The sequence below is a fragment of the Lutra lutra genome, chromosome 16 (genome assembly GCF_902655055.1).
Source record: "Lutra lutra chromosome 16, mLutLut1.2, whole genome shotgun sequence".
In the NCBI taxonomy this organism is placed as follows: Eukaryota; Metazoa; Chordata; class Mammalia; order Carnivora; family Mustelidae; genus Lutra; species Lutra lutra.
In genome coordinates, this window is record NC_062293.1 from 10,859,175 (window position 1) to 10,865,174 (window position 6,000).

Here is a 6,000-nt window from a genome sequence, read left to right on the forward strand (position 1 = left end):
AATTAAAAATCAAGTCCTGTTCAGATTTGCTTCATGTATATAAAAAAAAAAAAACAATTTACAAGAATTTTTCTTAGTTCTTTAGGCTTCTAAAATTCAAATAGAGGTTTTGATGCAGCTTCGTACTTTAGCAAATGGGAAAGTCCTGGAAACCCACTGGTCTGCTTACTCAGATTGGCATGACCGATATAACAAAAAGTAAACAGATACCATAACTTACTGTTTTGGGAAACAAGCCAGGGCTCCTGGAGTGGACGGAGTCCACAAATCTCTGTTCTTTGTACTGACCCAGTCTATGTCTCTTCCTCTATTCTAAAACCATTCACTTTGACTTTGACAAAGCATTTCTTTTTTTGTTCAAAGTAGCAACTGATCTGTCAACATTACTACTGGACGGAGATTAACCATGGCATGGTCTAAGGACTGGACAGGTTCTGGTGAACAGAAGGAGAAGATTACAATCTCCCTTGGGAATAGAGATTGTCGTCCTGCACTAATATATGCTTGGTTTAAAACTCAGTTATACTGGTCAGGGCAAGGGTTTTTTGAGATACATCTTGCCTTTGGAAAAATAAAAAATGTGGGATGGGTACTATGAAATCTTTTCACTGTACTTATAGTTCTGATTGACCTTCTTTCCAGTGCCATATTGAATTTTAGATACTATAATTTGAATGTTTCATTGAACCTTATGTGTCTTACTACCAGGGAGGAAGAGTTTCCTCTGCCTTGTGGTCCTTCTGTCTGGACTTAGAATCAAATAGACATGAAGCAGACTAGCAGGAGAAAATCAAATGTAATGGGTATATCTGTGGGGAGTCCACACAGACTGGAAATTCTAAAAACAGTGTGACAACATGAAGCTCATCTGAGTTAAGGAGAAGGGTAGGGTCAAGGCAACAAAGGGAAGGGAGGCCATTAACAGGAAGGAGAAGGGACATGTTTGGAAAAACAGGGTTGCCTTATTATGCCGATAAGTTTCTTAGGTAAAGGGGAGTCACCATTAATAGTTCTCTTCCTGGAACGGCTCTCCTTTCCGATGCAAACTTTAGCAGAGAGCTTTTCCTGCATCTGCTGGGTTTTGATTACTTATAACTCAAAATAATCTTTATGCCAAAGTGGCCTATCTTGGGGCAGCCTGCCCTTGGCTTCTACACTATCATTAAAATTGGAAATAGGGATTTGAGAATATAGAATGCCAAGGTTAAATGAAACTGGGATTTAATCTTGAGAAGAGAAAAATGACTTTTAAGTCTTGAGTTAGTGATTCAGTGAACACAGAGCCCTCCCTGTGTGGTTGCTAAGGATCACACAAACCCTGTTGTCCCAAAGCTTTTCCACATCATTGTTGCAATACCTGAGGAGGCGGTGCCTCCTAGCAGATCCAGATTTGCTTTTTAAAAGCTGTGAGCCACTAAACTGAGCTCTTTTCCTAGTTTTGTAAAATGGGGATAATAATGCTCATTAATTCCTGGAATGATTTTAAAGTTCAAATATGTTAATATTTGTGACATGTTTAGGACAGAGTCTAGAACGTATAGGCCTTGTATAAATATTTGTAAATTAAATACATAACACAAACAAAGAAACCCCATAGTGCTAGATATGGTTGGAATCCATTGGACGCTAGAACCTAGTAAGGGAGCTGAGAAGAGCTATGGAACAGAAATTCTAAGTCATGCCCAGGTGACCTGCAGCTTGTGTATGCTGTTTTCCTCTACTCATGAGTTCACAAGCTGGAGATCCACTGTGAAAAATCAGGACTTCTAAGTCATGGCATTGAAAATTCGGGATCTTCACTCTTTTTTATTAAAAAATTTTTTTTCCCCAGCCTTATTAGTAAAGAGACAAGAGATAACAGGTGCTGGTAAGGATGTGGAGAAAAGGAACCCTTGTGCGTGGTTGGTGGGAATGTAAGTTGGTGCAGCCACTATGGAAAACAGTATGGAGGTTCCTCGGAAAGGTAAAAATAGAACTACACTATGATTCAGCAATGCCACTTCTGGGACATCCATGTGAGAACACAGATGGACCTTTTCTGTTTTCTATTTACACTCTCCCTTGGTGATCCCATCCAGTCTTGTGGCTATCAGAATTTGGTAAGTTTTGAATTTATATCATGTCTGAATCTGTGTCCTGAGTTCCATATGCCTACTTAACAACTGCATGTGAATATTTAATAATGAATATTAGTAATGCCAGTGATGATATTAGCAGTTTATTTTGCTCATTATAATTTATATTAGTATGCAATTTTATTTTATTAATAAAATTTGCATATTTAAAATATTTTATTTTGTAAAGCACATGATTATATGTTTATTATATTATTTACATTATACCTATTTATTTGTGTTAATGTTATTTTATTTATTATAATTTAATATTTAAGAGGTCCAATATTAAATTCTTTGTAGTCTCTCCCAAACCAAGTACTCCTATATGGTCATCTTCGTCTCATTATAAAGACATCTTAATTCTATACTTTCTTAAGCCAACAACCTTGAAGATGGCTTTGACCACTCTTTTTCTCACTAACTCATATTCAATTCCGTGAACAAATCTATAGTCTCCCCTTCAACATTTTTCCAGAAATCGACTTTGTTATCATGTCCGAATGACCCTGGGCCAAGTCATCATCACCCTAATTTATTACTGTAACAAATAATATTAGAATGGAGGATACTGATTTTTTTTTAAAATCAAGAAACATTAAATAACTTCATAAGAATTTTGATTATCTGTATTCACCCTGAGTATAAAACATTATGGTCAGCAAAGGCCTTAACAAATCTCCGGGGATTTTTTAAATAGCATCTGATTTCTGAAATATTTATATTGATAACGGTTTACTTATATATATTTAACTTAGGCCAGACTCTGTATACTTTCTTACTTGACAGATATTCCAATGTGACTCTTTCTACTGTAACACATCAAACAAACTTAACCTAATTATTTCTAACATCTCTCTTTTTATAAAGTAAAAGAACAAACCTCTGTGCTTTTCCAAAAGCCCTCTACAAAATCTCTCAGATAGTTTTAATATACAAAAATTATTTTAAAAATGTTTTTATATGTAATATCTAGTTGTAGGAAAGGAATTAAAAATGTCATTAAAGGAAATGTGGGGACTTGATTAAGATAAGATAATGGGAGCCTGTGAAACTGTTTAACCAAATTGACAATGTAACATTTAATAATCATCACAGAGACAAAGATGGCCATCTTTGAACCAGGAAGTGGACTCTCACGAAGCCAAATCTGCCAGCACTTTGATCTTGGACTTCATCTTCAAGTCTCCAGAACTGTGAGAAATACATGTCTGGGTTTTTATTTAAAAATAAATATATGAAAAAATAAGCACAGAAAATAGCATTATTTTAAAGACCCTCTCAGTTCTTTCAAAGGTGGGAATCTTTGTTTTTCTTTTTCCTGAATAATCAAGGATATAATAACGTTAAGATAAAGCAAAGAAAATCATTCTGATATGACACAGACTCTTTGCTCTGTAGGCAGATTACACATAAGGGAAACAATAAACTTTGATATTATGGGTAAAGCCACTGATCAGTAAGGCCAGGAAGCAAGACCATCAGAATTGAGAAAATTTTGTTATAAATTTTAATATCTTATAGCTTTTATTGAGACTCGAGTAATATAAATCAAAGCAAATAAATTCGCTTTCAAAGTTTTGCGCTTAATTATGCTCTTTCATATTCTGGAACAAACCAAAATTTTAGGAGAGTGGTTCTCTCAGGGTCTCTGTGATGTAAAAATCATACTAATGTAATAATAATACTAGGATGACATTAATGTTAATATACAATGTGTTCACCATTGCTGTCTTCAAATCAACAAAATAACTTTTCAATTTTTCAATCTTCAATACTTTAAGTATGGATAATCCTAACCCACATAAAACTCTTTGGGAACCTCAGTAGGTCCTAAAAGTGTAACATAGCCCAGAGATGAAAAACCCTAAAGCTTGTTGTTTTAGAACAAAACTACTCTTCTTGAAAAAAGGACTATTACTCCTGACAGAGTCTCCAACCCTTGGAAGTAAGTTTTTTTTTTCTTTTAAATATTTTATTATTTATTTGAAAGAAAGAGAGACTACAAGTAGGCAGAGAGGCAGGCAGAGAGAGAGAAGCAGCCTTGGGGCTTGATCCCAGAACCCTGAGATCATGACCTAAGCCAAAGGCAGAGGCTTAGCCCCCTGAGCCACCCATGCACCCCTAGCCCTTGGCTATAACTTTTAAAGAAGTGTCTGCCTTCTGCTTCACAGAGGAAGGCAGGGGATGGACAATGAGAACTGTATCATACACAAGGCTTTTCTCACAGACTAGCAACACTGTTGAACACACGTGCCAGAACTCAGCAACCACGTTGTTACGGACCCAACGGCTGTGTCCCCTTCAATTTGTATATCAAAATCCTAACCTCCAGCGTGGTGACATTTGGAGTCGAGGCTGTCTGAAGGTGATTAGGCTGTGAAGGTGAAGCTCTAATGAATGGGATTAGCACCTTATAAAAGAGACAGTTACAGAGCTCTCCCACTCCAAAAGCCAGGTGAGAAACGGAGAAAATGGCCAGGATGCAGGCTCTCACCAGATACCGAATCTGCTGGTGCCTTGATCTCAGACTTCTCAAAAACTGTCAGAAATGGATGGGATCCTCACATTTTTATCTACGGTATTTGGTATTTTTATTATGGCAGCCTGAATAGTCCAAAACACAAATACATCTCGTACATGTTCCTAAAGTGACAAAAAAAAAAAAATACATTGATCAGTATGACCTCAAACTATGGCCTTGCTGTAGAATAAAAAATAAAATAAAATAAAAGCAAAAGTATGTAAAACCCATTAATCAACTCAGTTTAGTATTTGTCCAAGACTGGGTGGGAAATGTGAACTAGAAGAGGATGGTGAGTAAGACTGAAGAATTAAAGTTAGCTTTGAGGTTCCTCATGGGTGGGAATGTTGTAAACAGAGATGAAGATCACAAAATGTAGGCACAAATTCCCAGCAGGTGATGATTTCTGCTTGAGAGGTCAAACAATCATAGGAAGGTGGGCAGCCAGCATCTGGCCACACGTTACTGTATTTGGAAGACGTGTCCCCCTTTATCAGAGGAGGCCACGTTCCAACACCCCCTAGCAGATGCCCAAAACAGTGGATAGGACAGAACCCTATAACATACTATGTTGTAGGCTCTACATACCTACCTAGGATAAAGCTTAATTTATAATTTAGGCACAGTAAGCGATTAACAATACAATTTAATTACAAAATAGAACCATTATTACACTATACGGTAGTAAAAGTTATGTGAACGTGGCCACTCTCTCAAAATATCTTTTGGTGCTGTACTTACTCTTCTTGTGGTGATGTGAAATGAGAAAATACCAACACTGCGATGATGTGAAGTGAGCTGAATGACACAGGTATGGGGACCTAGTGAGGCTACTATTGACCTGAGAGTGTGTCAAAGTGAGGGCTGTCAGCTTCTGGACCATGGTTGACCATGGTTGACCATGGGTAACTGAAACCACAGATAGGGTGACATTATTTGGGCTGGGCCTTGAAGTTAAGAGATTTGTTGGGTACCTGGGTGGCTCAATCAGTTGAGTACCTGCCTCTTGGTTTCGGCTCAGGTCATGATCTCGAGGTACTGGAATTGAGCCCCATGTCAGGCTCTGTGTTTGGTGGAGAATCTGCTTGAGGATTCTCTCTCTCTCCCTCTCTCAAATAAATAAATCTTGTTTTTTTTTTCCTTAAAGGTAGCAGATTTGTGATTTGTCTTTTTTGAGGTGATACTACGGCCATGCAAATAGATGAAATGGCAAAGAGAAGTTTAAGAATAACAGATTTTTTTTTTCAGAATGTAATTGTTATTCTGTGTGTAGGTATAACTTCATTCACTTCCGAAATAGTGTTGCTTATAACTGTTTTTGAAAGTGTAAAAGCTAAGGGGCTCGGTTGGTTGAGAGCCTGA

At 37.1% G+C, this 6,000-nt stretch overlaps 1 long non-coding RNA gene across 2 annotated transcripts in view; it reads left to right on the forward strand.

The window, feature by feature from the left end:
• LOC125087143 (uncharacterized) overlaps window positions 1-3,405 on the forward strand; it is a 36,876-nt gene extending 33,471 nt beyond the window's left edge. Inside the window, exons 3-4 of one of the 2 annotated variants that reach the window (XR_007123368.1) lie at window positions 1,832-2,099; window positions 3,213-3,405. This is a non-coding gene — a long non-coding RNA (uncharacterized LOC125087143). The remainder of the gene's footprint in view (window positions 1-1,831; window positions 2,100-3,212) is intronic. The other variant, XR_007123369.1, reaches the window with a different exon arrangement.
• The last annotated feature ends 2,595 nt before the right edge of the window (window positions 3,406-6,000 follow it).